The sequence below is a fragment of the Eufriesea mexicana genome, unplaced genomic scaffold (assembly GCF_001483705.2).
Source record: "Eufriesea mexicana isolate 0111107269 unplaced genomic scaffold, ASM148370v2 scaffold294, whole genome shotgun sequence".
Taxonomy (NCBI): domain Eukaryota; kingdom Metazoa; phylum Arthropoda; class Insecta; order Hymenoptera; family Apidae; genus Eufriesea; species Eufriesea mexicana.
The window spans coordinates 506737-523573 of NW_016908489.1; the positions used below are offsets into that span (position 1 = coordinate 506737).

The 16837-nt window shown below is 53.0% G+C and overlaps 1 protein-coding gene across 2 annotated transcripts in view; it reads right to left on the minus strand.

Moving 5' to 3' along the window:
• Positions 1-16837, minus strand: part of Cda5 (Chitin deacetylase-like 5) — a 43938-nt gene that overhangs the window by 13132 nt on the left and 13969 nt on the right. The gene's annotated exons all lie outside the window — the stretch shown is intronic.

Consider the following 16837-nt stretch of genomic DNA (forward strand, 5'->3'; position numbering starts at 1 on the left):
GATGGGCCAGAAAAACTGGCGAACGAAGCCGACCGGAACCGTCGAAAGTCGTTATTTATTTTCCAACTTTTTCCCAATTGTTGCCCCGAAAGCGATGGAAACCACGTGCATCGAGAGCATTTCTGGGTCAACGTTTTTGCCTCGGAATCAGCAACAAGGCGCGGTGAAACCACGGAAAGTCCAACCGTCGGCGTGCTGCTTCGCCTTCCCATGAGAAAAGGAATAACAGAACGATTGCATAATTGTCATTAGGCTTCGCGCATCTTGGGATAGCGCGAAACCGGTAATGAATTTTTCCGCGTCGATGTAAAGGACTAAGGGGGTCATTCGTTACCGGCTGAATTAAGCAACCGTAATTGGAGACGCGGGTTATGTCGGAACCGCTAAGGCTCGCGTAATAACGCATAGACACGATCGATCCCCGGGAATGCGTCTAATTAGATCAAGACCGGTTGATCGAGGATCGGGTCGGAAATCCAATTCTTTCGTAAGGTTGACATTTATTCTTTCACCAGGCGCAGAATCGTGTGACCTTTTCGCGTAACTCAGCTTCGAGATTCTTCAATTTTTCGTGAAAAATTTCCCATTCAGTCTTATCGCTTTGATCACTGTTCTCTAAGATTTTTCAATATCTCCTCGTGTTCTATTTCCTTTCTAAACATTTTCAACGTTGTAGGCTTAGCGTTAAGATTGATTACGAGTGCTATAATTCGGGGAAACGACGTGTTTTGCGATATCGATCTCGCGATGGTGCGAGTGTTACACATTCGGGTACTTAATTACTCAAGGAGGCAAAGAAACGGACGAAGGTCGTTTTCGACACGAAACTTTTCTGCCTAACGACGCGTGGGTATGGCGTTAACGAAAAGAAAATGGAGAAAAAGCGAGCATCGTTTCCGCAACCTTCGCCTTCCAATTCCGAGGCGTTCCCTGTAAACACTTTCAATTTTGCAAGTATAATACGAAGTCATGCGGCAAGGGTTCGACGTACGTTGGTGATTTTCTTTGCGCCCGGGAGCGCAAAAACGAGTGGCCTGGTTTATAACCGCGAGGGTACTTTCTATTAGGCGACCTAACGCGGCGCGCAATGGACGCCGCTCGCAACGCGCGTGGGCACATCGCGAGTGCTCGGCTAATTGAAATTATACGGAATCGTGGAAACTGGTGCGCCACGAAGCGCGATCAACGTGTCAGCCCTTGGCAAACGTACAAGAAAACAGATGCAATCCTCCCCGCCCAAGTGGCTTTTACTTTCGTACCTTGTTAATAAACCGACCTCGCTAAATCGCTGCACATGAATCACACGCGGCTTTCGCAACGCGAAAGGCCACGCGAATTCTATTAATCCACGCTGTCATCCGATCATCGTCCTAGTCAATCGGCAACGAATTAGTCGTCGGAGATAGGTACCGAGCGTCGCGGCGACACGCGTCCTCGTCAGCGTCGTTGAGTAAAGAGACGAGGCCTGGCGCTCTTCCCGCTGTCATTGAAAGTATCGACTAACCGAGACCAAGGTCGCCGGGAAAAATCGAAATCGAGGAAAACCAGCTGTCGGCAGAGCGGGACTAGGCCAATCTTCGTGCCAATACGGATCTCGAGGACCGATGAAAACCAGAATTTCGACCGGAATTGGAAACTGCTTTGATACCCGTTTTGCCCAAATATTGCTCCTATTTTTACACAGAACAGATCTCTGTCGTCGCAGACAGAGTATTGCATAGACTTTGCCATTTTCATGGACTCTCTCGAGTCCGAGAATGTAGGTAGAAGGTAAGAGAGGATGGTTAGTTCGAGCCTGCGGATCAGTATTCCTTTTCGACTGATTCCGGAAATTGAGTTGCCAAGAAAATGTACCTAGACACTTCGGTAGGCTGCATGTCCTAGAACCGTGGTCCACAGGAGTAGAAACGTTGTTAGATTCAAAAGTTATGTCCTCTTGACTCGTCAGAACCATTTTGAAAGAAAATTGTATAGCACTGTTTTGCTTCCTATTCCCTCCACCATTCTCCCAATCGACCTTCCGCCAGACCAACAGCGTCCTTGCCACTGTAGCGAGGTCGACGTCCTCGTCGACCAGCCGACCTCCAAAATCCCGTCCCCTTGTTCCATCTTGGAAGCTCTCGCGACTCTCTTTCTTGGATCTATGATCCCTCGAATCTAACATTTCTCTGCGCGACTTCGCGGTCGTCGGTAGTCACGCAGGTTCGCGATTCGAGTCGCGATCTCGCATCGCCTAATCGATTTCGCGAGCAATCCTCTTTAATCCTTGGCGGATCTCGTACCGAGTTCTGACATTTGCTCGACGTTCGCGTAAAGCGTAATGCGACCGAGCGTCATGGCCGATGACGAGAGGTGTTTCAAACGTTCTAGAAAGGCGAATAATACAGGTCCCGTGAATGTTAGCGCACTTTGGCCGCGGAGTATTAAATGTCAAACGAACCGCGGACCCACCTTCGGCGCGCGTTCCAATTTTTCCTCATCCACTTACGCGTGCATTCTATCGCGTCTGTCACCATCTTGGTACTCATTGTTGCGAACGAGGATCGAAGCTTGGCGTGAGTTTCCCGAGAAATCGCAACTCGCGAGCTATTCCGCGAATCGAGGCGTTTTCGCGGCCGATCGGGGAAGGGCGCGTGCCCGATCAGGCATTCCCGACGTTGAAATCTCGATAACGGAGAATAGACGGAGGAGTGGCGGTCGTGCGAGGCTGATCGCGATGAAAAATTACAAAACTCGTCGAACGGCCGAGCTGGGTTTCGCAAGGACTGCGGTTTTCGGCGGGCTCTCTTCGCGAGAGAGACACTGGCTGAATTTTCACATGGGATCAGCCAGGGGTGGGTGGCAACGGGAGCCGGGGGGTCGTGGATGTAAGGTTACACCATTCGGCCTTATTGAATGTTGCAGAAATGTGAGAACTGTATTACCTGGCAGACAACGCGGTCTCATTATCGCTCGCGATAGAGCCATCTACGAGGAACGCCTTCGTCGACGCATAGCTGCGAATAGGTTGCGCGGTAATTATTTTAGCGCCTATCCACGGTTTTTAAGGCACGTTTCACGCCGACAACCGTTCGATTTCTAATCTGCAGCCGAGGCAATTCGCTCGTGCCGCTATGTCTGTCGAACACGCATCGTTTCCGGTCGTTCGCGTTCAAAGTCCTTTGATTTGGAAGCGTATCGCGGAACGAATCGCATCGAATCGTATCGGAAACGACGATTCGTTCGTAACGGGAGCAAGAACGGGGTAAGTCGGTCGGCTCGGAACAAGCGAGCGCAGTTGAATCCCGAGCAGATTATACGCATTTGCCCGCAATTAACGCCGGCAGCTGGCAATTCGCGTAACCACAGCCTTCCAGGTCGTTCAAACACAATTTGGAAACGATAAAATCATCGTCGGCGCAAAACCAATAGGAACAGCGAGCTAAGTGACTCTAAACGCGTGTCGTAAAACGCGCAATCTCGGAGGTTTCGCGGAATACGTCTAGGTTTCGCGGCCGGGGCGATAATGGTCGAAATTTAAGCGGCAGATCGCTTCTCGGTACCGATATTACCGCAAATTCGTCGCCCTAACGATCCACGGCCATGTACGGCGCGAGTTTACCACCGTTCCCGGACTCGACAGCTCATAAATTACGTAATTACGGCCTGTTACGAAGGCTAATTAGAATTTTTACGCGCTGAAAACAAAGCTGGCTAACTGCCTAATGAAAGACGGGGATCGTTTCGCGATTTACGGAAAGAACAACGTTCGCGACCAGGTGTCGCTGACGCACGCGGACCCCTGGGACCGTGCACGGGGTAAATATCGTAGCGACAACCTACTTGCATCTTGGAAAGGTGCACGGTACTTGCGACGTGCACACTGACAATCATACCCGATCCCGGGATCGCTGGATCGCGCAACCGGTTGGTCCGTGCGAACCGAGGCGGAGGCCTTCGGTGCACGGAAACCGGGAAAACGTTTCCCCGTTACCGAACTCCTCGCGAATTCGCCTTTCCACCCATTTCTCACCGTCGCGATCGTAAATCTCGCGCGCCGTCTAAATCGCGCGCTCATTAATGCAGATTTAACGAGAGCCGGATTTTCCGAGATAATCGCGCGCGCTAAAAAGCAGCGTTCCTCGAGGCGGCGGACAAAGTTCGCGGGAACCGCGGGTTGCAACGGGAAGCGATTTTCAGTATCGGCCGTTGCAACGATCCGCGTCCATGGTTCCGAAGCAACAAACGTCGCCGGGGTACTCCATAAATCATGGGACTGCGGTTTTCTAAGGCGTTCCAAGTGGAAGTTTGCAGCGAAAGACGCGGGGCGCGGAAAGAACGACTTACGAAGCTAAGAGAAGTGAAAGTCATACGAATGGCAACGAGAGAACAGGACGGAGACAGGGAGAGCGATAGAGGAGGAAAAGGAGAGAGAGAGAGAGAGAGAGAGAGAGAGCGAGAGAAGGCTGGAAGGAGACGGGGCGAGAAAAGAGTGCGAGCGAGAGAGGGCATGATAAAAGAGCTGGCGAGTGAATGAGTGAAAGTGAGTTGGAATACCGAAGCGGGGCTTTAAAACTGGAACACGGCTTGCATAATATCGGACAGTTTAAACGGTTTAAGGCGCGTGCATGTTCGCGGTTACCGCGTGTCCACCTTGCCACTTTGCTAAACATATTGCACGGAAATTCGCCTATAATTCCATGCCGGAACACCGGTTTTCACCGTCCGTTTCCTTCGGACCCGCGGAGAGGTCGGGATACTTCCGGTATGGCCGCTTATCGACCGCCGTTTCCACGCGATTACGCAACCCCGATAGATCGATAGATCGTCCTTTACTCGCACGTGCAACGCTCCGCTCGCGAGGCATCGTGCACCGGGCTTTTCCCATGATTAATAAAGGACCATAGACCGGCTGCGAATTAAATACCTCCGTTCGCGATTGCATACCGCGAGAAGCAGCAATTACGGGCCTTACGCTCCGAAATCGCGTGTACGCGAGCCGGGGAATGTAGCAACGTAATATCCTAGGCACACTAGAGCCGCGCTAGATCCCGGGAACCGCGGAAACTCCGTCGAATTTCGAGCATTTCCGTTGTCCCTCGTGAGAATTATTTACACGGTTTCTATTTTCGATAATATAGCCGATGGCTGATTCGGAAGTTTTCCGCGTGACTCAGGCCTTCCTGTGTTTCGTGCCAGCAATCCGGGGCACAATCCCGGAATAATCTGATTGCTTCCTAGCGATCCGAGAGGACTGCTAGATGATCGAATTAGCCGCGCGCGCGATTACCGCCGAGCCGGTTTCATTTCGGACCGGTCACGCGTCCAATTACGCAAAGGAAAAGTGTATAATTATTATAGCAACCGAGTACGCGGGCCCCGGTTCTTTGTCGGCACGCCACGGGCTAAGAATCCCTTTTTCGACCGCTATCCATGGAATCCCCGTGTCCCCATACAGCACGAATCGCCTTCCATTCGACGACCTGCCCGATGAGGAACTATGCGGGAAATTTCGCGTCAAGCTCCGAGACGAATTATCAATGAGAGAATTCTTGAAAGAGTCGTAGCTTGGACGACTGCCACGGACGCCAGGCTTTCCGCGGATTTAATCGCGAATCTATTTCTATTCTTAAAACCGAGCGTGCAAACGTTCGAAACGCGCGAGGCGCGTGAATGGTCGAGGCACGCACGCCGTAGGCTTGAAAAATTCTGTCATAAATTCTATGGATGATAAATTCGGCGATCGGCGCTGGGCGTAATTAACAAAATGGAGGTGCCCTGGGATCGATTTCTACGCGGAAGTAGAGTCGTTTGCATCGACTTGGCGATACGATTTCGAGGCCTGCTCGATTTGCCCGGTGCTATTGGTCCCACCGATCGACGCGAAACCGCGCGGATTTCTCTTTCCGATACCGTTTCCTCGCGGCTCGGGCAGCCGGATTATCCGCGTACTCGGGCAGAGTTTCGCAATCGCGATCGTTGTGCACGCGAGCAAAAAGGGAGCTTGTGAATCGAGCAAACAGCGTGGAAAACACGGGCCTATCTGCTCGTCGGCGAGTCACTGGAAGACGGGGAACACGGGTAAGCACGATTCGCGATTCGTGATTCGCTTGGAGTTTCATTGCCAGCCAGGCTGCAACGAGGCGCGCTGTCGATCCCGACGTTTCTTGCGTTCGGCACGGAATCGGAATGCTGAAATTCGCACGATCGAGCCGCTTTGCCGCGTTGCGAAAAAGGAGGCGTTCCAAGCCTCCTTTTCCCGCCGATCCCGTAAATCTTGAAAGTTTATACGGCTCATTGGCCACGCTTCCGACATGCGTGGAAAGACAGAGCGACAGAGAGAGAGAGAGAGAGAGAGAGAGGCTCGCGAATCCAGACGCCACTCTCGATGGACGCAACGCGTACTCCATTGCAATCGTTTCTCCGGGTTTGCGATAAATTAACAGTCGTTTCCGCGTCGGCTTCATACTTGTCGCGAACACGAGCTGAGAAATCCAGCGAATATCTCTTCTCTGAAACGGTTTTCAGCTTTCTTCGCGTGACTTCGGGAACCGATTGCAAGTGGAGCATCGAGTCGTAACCACACCGGTTACCGTCACCCGTTACACCCTGTGCTCTATTCAGTCCGATAGGCACGTCCTCGTACAGTATATTCCAAAAACTCGCGTGTGCCACTCTCCTGTGGAACGTTTCTTCGCTAATTATTTTTCATAACGAAGTAATTCGTAACGCAGTGTTCCGTGTGTCATTTACTTCGTATTCATCGATTCCTTGTTCTTGTTCATAATTTCCTTCACACGAGTTTCCCTTGTATTTCTCTTCAGAATAAATTCTCTGTTCGCAGTAGCGACTAACGCAATTTCCATAAGCATCTGTGTATCGATATCGAGACACACTGTCGGGGAGAGTACCACGAACGACTCTTAATTTCTAATTAAATGTTAAGAAAATCGGCGAGGTATGGTTCGATCCAGATAATCATCGTTTCTTCTTCGGAGAGATTACTCTGTCGGCGAATTGCGCAGCGGCTGCTCGAGGACAGGGAGATTCGCGTATCTAGGAAGGATGAGAGATAAGGATTGGGCAACGGTGGATTCGGTGAAACATCCGTCGACCTTTCTCGTTATTAAACGACGGAGAACGACCTCGAGAGGAAGAAGCAAGTGGAAAACGAGCAGCCACGAAGATGTGCATCGCGCTGTATCTCCGTGCTCGGACGTTGCGTATGCTAATAATCGGAGGATGCATAATCCTTTACGCAATGTGCCTATTCAGCCGCGGGTTTAGGCGAGAATTCGAGGCTTTCCAGGCTAGAGCAACGAGTGAAAGGCGAACTAATTACTAATCGCGACGATTAATCCCGATAATTGTTTCGTCAGTATGAACACCGCGCCGATAATTAGCGGCAATTCCGAGAGAATCGTATCAGCGACTCGCGATTAAGTTCGTAATCCGTAACGCAGAATTGCGAGATGATACGACCGAGAGTAACTCGCGACCCAGTTTCTAGCTCACGTGGACCAATTACGTTCGCCGAGGAAAACTTTCTTGGGGAATTTCTCTCTCGAAAGCGATACAGTTTCGTGGCATTGTACGAACCGACGCTCTCGTAACGCTTACGTTTTCATTTACGGACCGTGAATATTCGTTACGCCGTCGTTTTCAGGCTTTTCTTCCACGTCTCTGTCCTCTGTCCACGTGTCCGTTGGGCAATCGATGAGCGATCGAACAGGTGTTGGCAGATCCCTATACGCAGGCCACGTCGTCGTCATCGTCGTGCAACGAACCAACGGACGGCCTCGGCAATTGTGCCATCGCGTTCATGGAAACGGTTTTCTAGCCAGATCGAGGGGGATTCCCTGCGCTGGAATCGGTCGTAAGCCGAGTATCCTCGGGTGAAAGAGAGTTTACAAGGCCGCGAGCTTCTTGGTCAAGTGAATCGGTGTTTCTAGACGCGCGTCTCAGTGTGTGGATGCAATCGGGTAACGGTGCCTCCGTCCAGCTGGTCGGCCTTAAAAGCGAAAAGACGCATCTGCAGAACGAGGTGACCACGAATTCGAGGTCGCTCGCGGTTGCTCGCCGTTCTGCCACCTTTCCTGGATATTTCCCCAATATTTTCCAATTATTTCCCGCAGCGACTGCTCTTCGTTTCGCTCCGTCATGCGAGTTTAACGGAATTAGACATTCGTGCCATCGTAACGAGTGGACGATTGTATGAAAGTACAGGTCCAATCATAATTTAACGGCGAGCCAAGCGAGCTGGACTTTCGCCGTTCTTCGTACTCCAGGGAATCGAAGAGTTTCCGTTGGCCTGATCGCGTAATCTCTTAGCTCTGAAAAGCGTTTCGGTTGCTAGGTGCCAAGGCGATATAATTAAGTGGCACTTTTAACGCGAGAGTATCGGTAGAGAACGAATCGGCGGTGAATTTCGAGCGATCGGCTGGAAGGAAAGCAAAGATCAACGCGAGTGAAAGTAAAGCTCGCCACCGTTCGAACGTCGGATAGTCATTCCGTCGTCTTTCAATTACACTCGGGGCGATCGATTTGCACCGGAATACGCTAGTTATCCTGCGAGAGTTCCCACGTGCGAGGCGGCCAATTAGAACGCGGCGTTTTATCGAACGGCTGCTCGGATTAAAAGTTATTAAGGACGTAACAGCGCGAGCGTGACTCGCGATGACGTACGCGCGACGCGATCGCGAGCATAATTCGCGAGATGAAATTTTACAGGCACACGGAACGCCGTGGGATCGGCCGCGCGTCGTTCCGTTTACCCTTTTAACCGTGATTAATCGTCGGTTTACGAGAAAGACTGCTGGGAGATCGCGTTTGTTCGCGAGGCTACTTGCAGCAGCTTCACCGACACACGCGAATACGTAATGGTAACCGGTGAACGCCCCTCGCTCTAGTCCTGGATCCTGCGGATCACTTGGGAACACCCACTCACGATCCACTGGATCCCTCGACGTTATTAAAGACACCTCGACCTCCTCGAGATGGAGCGAAGAGGACGTCGATTCCCCGAATGCTCTAACAGGTCCTCGAATTCCCGATAGAAGGAACAGGGTAAACGATCCACGTGAAAGTAGATTCGGTAAAAGCGGTACTAGGAAGAGGAAGGTATCAGAAGCCTGACCATTTTCGCAGCCTTCGCGGATCAGAATCGGGAGATAATAACGAGCAGAGAGCAGTGAGCGAGAGGTACGAGATGAGCAGCGGCAATCGGTTAATTAAAGAGTCCCGATGAAAGGATCGTGCATGGAGCTGCCGTTTCTCGCGATGATAGCGCGGTTGCAGCAGAAAGCGGTCGGTAGGTGGTCGAAGGTACGAATCACCGATTGTTTAACCTTGCGATTCAGGTTATGCAAAAATCGCGCGAGAGGCTGAACGTAGAAAGCGGTTACCTCGTTAAGCGCGATCGTTCCGTTCCGAACGAACACGCGATTAATTACTGTGCCGCGAGATCGGTATCGGGCCTCCGTTGCGTCAACCAAAACAATTCGGCGGGGAGAGAGTACAAAGAAAGCGGGGAAACGGGAGGAGGTTACACGGCAAGTTCGTAAACTTCCGCGAAACGTTGAAAAGAAACGGCCAGGCTTAATCCCTTCGTTTACAATATCGCGCGGGACTCGCGAGGAAATCGGGACAAACCCGAGTCTCGCGAAAGTTCGTGGACGGAGCTCGATGTAAACATCGCGGGTTAGTTGGCTAGATTTCGTCGATGTCTTTGTGTCTCAGTTACGCGTCGTTGTTCGTCGCGTTCGGACAAAAGTGCTCGACGTGTGACCGACCTTGCTGCCGACTACGACGCACGCCATCGAGACTCGGAAGGTAAGATAGGCGTTAATTGGTGCGATTTGCCGGATCTCGCGGATCCGAACGGCGATTCCGATGGCATAGATCCGATCGCGAAATGCAGACAGGCGTGGAAATGTACCGATCGGCCGCGAAGGTTACGCAGTTGCAGGGGTGTGCGCGAACAACGTGTTTAACCTTTGCTATTTCGATCGGCGCGCAGCCGCGAGTTAGAAAGGTGCAACACGCTCCGCAACACTCCGGGACACGATGCTCGTTTCAAAATTTCCTGAAACCTATTCCCACCGCCTTCGTTCCAATTTTCGTCCCGCGTCGCGGACAAAGCGAAACGCTCGCCACTCGATGCAACTTCCCAAGGAATTTGCATCGAGCCTCGAGTCTTATCTCGACGTTAACTCTCGATCGACTCGCCGCGTGGATCGCGATGCTAATATCGATCCTGTACTCAGATACCGAGACGCGTAGTACGTACATAGCTACTGCATCGGGGAAAAACTCCCGAACAATGAGGAGTATCTCGCGCAAATCTACCAGGAAATGGCTCGTAAATTCGAGACGCTCGTTTCCTCCGAAAGCCACCCTCGATCGTTGGATCCGTTGGAAAGGAGAACAGAAAATCTTCGCTTTCGTACGCCTCGTGCCGGGCCGAGCGCTTTGCGAAACCCTCGCAGTGGAACGAGGGGGCATAAGCCACACGCGAAGTGGCAAGTGGAAGAGGAACCATACCGGTCAGACGCGACCTCCAACGCCGGTACTCGTAGAAATAGCTTCGCGAAATTTAGCGTTCCGTTTACGCGAGGTGCGAATAATTGGTATTGTACACCGGGTTTCGACATCGACCTCGCGTTACCGTGCTCTCGGGTACGCCGAACTTGGTATCGGTTTGTACGGCATTGCTCGATGGCAACGAAGCGGCACTTGTCCGTCGAATCGATCGTCGAGCGTTCCTCGAACGCGTTACGTCATGCTTGCTGTGTAGATACATCTCTTAAACGCACAGGTTTCTCTCGTAGCCCCGATTCGAAACCCGAAGCCACGAGGATCGAGGGTAAAACGCGAACAGGGCGAGACGTTGTATTAGACTTTGGAGGAACTGGATCTCCGTCGAGCGACGGAGGCATTACGGATTCTCGATACGACGTGGTTAGCGGTCTAAACGTCCGAGGGCATTTTCCATGGGAATATTCCCGCGTATTAACTAGCCACGAGCGTCCGAGGTTTCGAAATGGCTCGGTCTCGCTCTCGCTATCACGGGCCCGGCATACCGTTATCTTTTTCGCGCTCGATATCCGACACGGTACGCTGCACACCCACGTAAACGGTGGCCGGGCTAGGAACACACGTGTGCGAGCCGTGTGTGCGGGAACGGGGTACGTAATGAGGTGAACGGTTCCACGAGACAGACAGCTACACCGCGTCTCCTTTTCACTCGGACTGTTCCACACTCTGGCCTCCAGAAAGGCGGAGGAGGGTCCGCGGAGTGTCGCGGAGGCCGGGTTAACGTTTAGTAATCGACGAACGGCCGGAGGGCTGTGGGCTCGTTTCGCGGAAACCGGAGAAGAGTACACCGGCGTGGTTAGACGCGGTGGTAAAGGTACTCGCGAGCGGCTCGTTCCTGACCCGGATATAACTGAACGCACGAGTATCGTTACGTGGCGCCCTGTTTCGTCATTCGTAATACCAGGCCGATCTCGGATGCTTTCGGTGTCTCGTCGCGGGACAAGCGAGCTAGCGAGGAAAACAAAGGACGTGACTTTCTATGGAAAGCGGTGTGGTTCTACCCGAGAACCCGTACGTTCCACGTACGAATGGAAATTAACCGTTGCATCGCCGGTTATTACAGTCACTGGATTCTAAGCATTACTCCTCTCTTTCTCTCCCTCTTTCTCCGGAGTTACGTTCAGACCACCTATTCACCGGCTACCTAGAACTCGCGTACACGGCTACACAGAGGCGTTGGTAATCGGTAGAAATCAGCGGCGACGTTATCGTCGACAGCGATCGAGCTGCTAATCTCGCCTCTGTGTATTCCGTTTCCTAACAAATACCTGTTAGATATCCGATCGATCTCGATCTATCTCTCAACCCAATTAATTTTCGGCACGCGCAACGCTCATTGTGTTCAAAGGCTGTGAAGGCTAGGAAAGCTAGCGTCCGTTGGCCAACCGTTAGCCAGCCATCCTTGATTTAAGGTGAGGCAATGGTCTGTGGATCGTTGGATCAGCGGCGGTAAAACGCGTCGGGAGACGGCGAATGATCCAAGCCCCCTATGCGAGGCGCGAGCGTCCCTTCAACGCGAGAGTCGTTGCACCCGCGTGTAATCCGCGTGTACGCGGACAAGCGAGCCGACAAGCCGCCGTCGTGTAACGAGGCGAACGTTTGTACGCGGCCGCCTTCGATCTCGGTTTCAGCTGGATCAGCTGGCCACCGGGATCGCCGGGGATTAGCTGGACGTTTCGCGGCGTATTATCGAGAGCTGGGTACAGCAGGCTGACTGGTTAACGAGCGCGATACGGAGCGGAGGAATTCGAACAAGTGCAATTTGCCGCGGAGGGTCGAAAGGCCTTTTCATGCGCCTATTTTAATTAACGAGCGACATAAACATCGCCTGTCAGGTTTGCCTTCGAGTGGAGCAGAGGCATCGGCGATAAGCTAGCATTTTTCCGTAACTCGACCCTCGCGAAAAGGGTGTTCGCGAAGGTACGTACCTAGATACGTATCGTTGGCGTAATCCGAGATCAACCGAGGAGAGTGTCCGGATAATCGTATTATCTCGTGCATCGCGAAGTCGCTTTTTCCGTCCCCGCGACCGCTCGATTTCGCCTGGAAAGGCTACGCGCGCGACAGACACGCGATTACGCAAGGAGAGCGGACAAGTCGCTCGCCAAAACGATTGTCTCCGTTCTAACCGGCGGTGAGAACCGTCTAAATGATCGATGGCTGGCTTCTCGGGTGAATCGGCACGCTGACGCCGTCTCCCCCGCGATCAATTGCGCTCCGGTGAACCCTCTCGATCGACGCATCGCGATTTCGTAACCTCGTCGCGCGACGAGATGCGTATTTTTTCCTCTTGCCGTTTGCAACGCGATTTCTTTTTTCCGGTTGCACGGCTTTCTCCGCGCGAGTACGAGCTGCGCGGACGCGTGCGGTAAATCGGACGCGGCGACCGCATCTCCGTGAACCGAGTCTCGCGATCTAAAGACGATCCAGAGACGTTTCCACGGGGAAAGGAAAGCGCGCGCGATCGTCGTTACCGAACATCATCGACGAACGAAAATTGCGCAAACGTTACGTAAATTTTCAACGACATTCCAGCCCGACCCGATGCGCCAGAAACGATCCGCTCGTATCGCACGTATCGCTGGTATCGCGCTTTCCTCGCGCATGCCGACGTTTTCCAAAAGAGCCGATCAGATCCTGGGAATTCCATGGCATTCGCTCGTCCGACGTAAACCGGAATGGTGCAACGATTAATGCACGTTCTTTTTGTTCGATCCGAGGGCCGCGGCGGAGAGCCTTTATTTACTCGTATCTCCGTATCCGCGTTAATAAGGAAAAGTAATGCAGCGTTATGCTACGGCACGGGGTTTCGTGGTTGCGCAATCGAACGCTGAATCGTTTCCAGGAGCCCGTTTGTCGAGCGATTAAGCAGAGCGTGCAGGCGACGACGACACAAAAGGCTTCGCCGTGACGCAACCGGCTCGTGATCGAGAGCGCGATCGTGCGCTGAAAAATAGATCAAAGTCATGCGAGCGTGGATCATGCGGCTTCGACCCGTTTCCAAATCGGCGACGACCTTCGCGCCATTTACAGCCAGCAACAAAAGAGCATCCGAACGCTCGCCGCGAGTAACCGGTCGCGCAACGCGCCTTCCCTTTCGATCCTCGCGCCGCGCCGAAAGTTCATTATCATACCGTTATCGTCACGCGTCGTCCACCAGGTGCCTCTTAATCGCACCTGCGATTACGCGCCGTTACGACACCGCGACGATGCAATACAATACGAACGTACCGCGTCCTCGATGAGAAACCTATCGGCTCGCCGCGAACTTCCGCTTTCTCGAGGTCGAGAAAGTGTCTCGACGCGCTCTTCGAATTTCAATGGAACACGGGAAACAACCAAGAGACGCTGTGCGTCGATATGGAAATTTCGATTCCAGGGCGTCGCGACACCCTGCAAACGGGGGTGGAATGACGCGCCAGCGTCAGAGGTCAGACACGGCGATTTCACTTTGGCGAGAGCGCGACGAGAGGCGTCGGCGTCGTGTCCGGGGTCAGGAGAGACAGAATTCGGGGACAATCGCCGATCGGAATGGCGCTTGCGATCCAGGGAAAGGCTGGATACGCGTCTCAAGGCTACCGGAATATCTACACAGGCGTTACCCGTTCCTTATCCGACTCGAGCGACCGGTGTGCACGTTCACTCGCGGAACTCGAAGACATTGCCACCGTGGTCGATCGTTGCGATACGCGCGTGTCAGCGAAATCCTCTTTCACCGCCTATTGTTCCGAAGCTCTTCGACGCCAGAGGGTCCCGGTTGCCGCGGGATTGCGCGAGTACCCCGTGACCCTAAATTTGTCCCGTTCGACGCAGCCCGGTGTCCGATTCTCGCAACCATATGGTAATGAGCGACGTGGCCTGGGACGCTCGTTAATGTAACGACGCGATTGTTTTTCGGTTTAATAAGCGGGTAGAGATCGACAACCGGTGCTCGAAACTTCCCAAGGAACGGGGGGCACCGGTGGATGAAATTTCCGAGATGCACGGCATCGTTCCCAGAAGCGGAGGCGAGCGACTGACCTTTCGGGCCCGATACTCTTCTCATCGCGGCTTTCCAATGGCGGACGACGCCTACGAAGGGATAACCGTGGAAAAATCGTTCTCCCGGGTCATCGAGATAGATTACGATCGCGAGACGATTCGTTTTCAGAGATAATACGGGTAATTAGACGACGGCTAGACAAAATGCCCGACTCACGGGTCGATCTCGTGGCGCAATACATCGCGGTGGTTATTTCTGCTCCTAATAGACTCTCGCGTCGTGCGATCTTACGCTCGCGGGTAAGAAATTGCGGCCTCCGACCGAATGAAAAGGGATCGCTAATGCGCTTCACGGTAAATGACCGCAAATTCAAACGGAATTGCTCGGCTCGTCGATTTTTCGCCCGAGTTGCTCGCTAATGATCGACAAATTACGCTCTATCTCCTCTCTGACGCGTTACGCGTTCGATTGGCGTTCGAGTCGTTCCGATCGCTGTCGTCTCGCGCGCGACTCGCGAGCGATTCTCGAGCGAAACCGATTGGCGCGCGCCGTGGTCCCTGGAGGAAAGGGTTTCATCGACCTGAAAACGAGTTTCAAGGCTGCTCGGATGCAAGAGGCGTTACCTAGGCCCGAACCCTGAGCTGGCACAGGCGCAAACACGCGTTCACCATAGGTGGATCCGGAGGAGATATCGCGGCTAGATACATAAGCGGTCGGTACGTATCGGCTTGGATCGCGAGCTATACACCTGGACGTATGTACGCCGGTTTACTCGCGCACGAGCGTGTTGAATTATCGCGCTGACTCCTGTTACGTGTTCATACGGGATGATCCGGGCAGAACCACCTCGAGGGGCGGTAAAGCAACCACCGATCACGTATACCGAGGATTATTCCGTGGATCGCGATTGCGGGGCAGCTGCTCGTTAAGCCGAGAACAAAACTGCTGAAATTTATGGCACGAATTACGCGTGTGCCTACGCGTAACGACGCGAAAAACGGGCCTCTCGTTCGCGGCCGATTTCTCAGGTGTTAACAGCGACGAGTAATGGATCAGGAAAGAAACGCGATATCCTTGCTTTCCATCGATCGTTCGTGAACAAAAAGGAATATCGTAATTGTGGTTTACGAGTTCGGATCGTAAGGACTTGGGTTCCGTTCAGCGCAGGTAAAAAGAACAAGCAGCCGGACTTTCCTGGGGAGAACCGGTAACTCGTTTGCTACACGCGTATTCCCCGATCGCGTACGCCGGTCCCGATTTTTATCGTTTTTACGCGTTTCCACGATGGTATATCTCGACAGGGGTCGATTTGCGAGGTGGCATCGAGGGGAAACGAGCCGTGGGATGCAGAAGAGCGGCAGGTCGAGACGATAGGCGGTCAGCGTGCATCGGCATGTCCGTATTCGCTTCGATATACACGCTCCCGCCGAGATACGTCCCTTCGATACAGCCTTCCACGTCCAACGAGAGACGGTCAGTCGAAGAAGGCTTTCCAGACGCGAGAAATCCGCCCGAGATATATCGCCGACGTGCCCGCACGTTCTGCCTTATACGCTCTCGCGAGTGATCCGCACGAGTTTTGCCGCGTTGCGACACATTTCTCGCAAAAGCCGTCCTTCCAGCCACGGCTGCTGATATGCAAAGGTAAATCGTGACCCGTCACGCCGATTTCTTTCCACACCGAAATATCTCTCGTCCGCTCGCGATTATTAACATAGCTGTCCGGGCACGACGCGTGCGTTTCGAGAATTTCCAATAGGCCAGTCCTCGTTGTCGCCGTTGTCGTCGTCGTCGTCCGGCACGTTTTCGATCTCATTAGACCACCTGATAGGGGCAGCATTCTCAGTCCGAGAATGGCCAACGACAAAAAGCACGGCGCGCTCGAGGCACGGTAATAATCCTAACGCGTGTATGTTCTCGGATATGACTTTCTCCGCGAACAAACTGCCAGCTGGCAATTCGGCACACCGATTATCCTCTGTTCCGCTATGCCGTCCGTACAATTTGCGCGGCACTGTTTCCCTCGCGGTCTCGTTTGCTCGGGGAGGTTATATCATCCGGAGCGTAGTCGCGAGACTCCGTTCACCGCGAAAGAAAGAGATTTGCGCTGCAAAGATAGATCGATAACGCGAGTGCATAATCGTAATTACTTTCTCCGTTGGACAAACTCGCGAGCGTGTATCGCAACCGGAAGGATCTCGAGCGCGTTCTAAAGGTCGGTGTTATTCATCGTTCGACTCTCGCGCCATTTCCTTGTCTCGATCTCGTTACGCGTCGTGT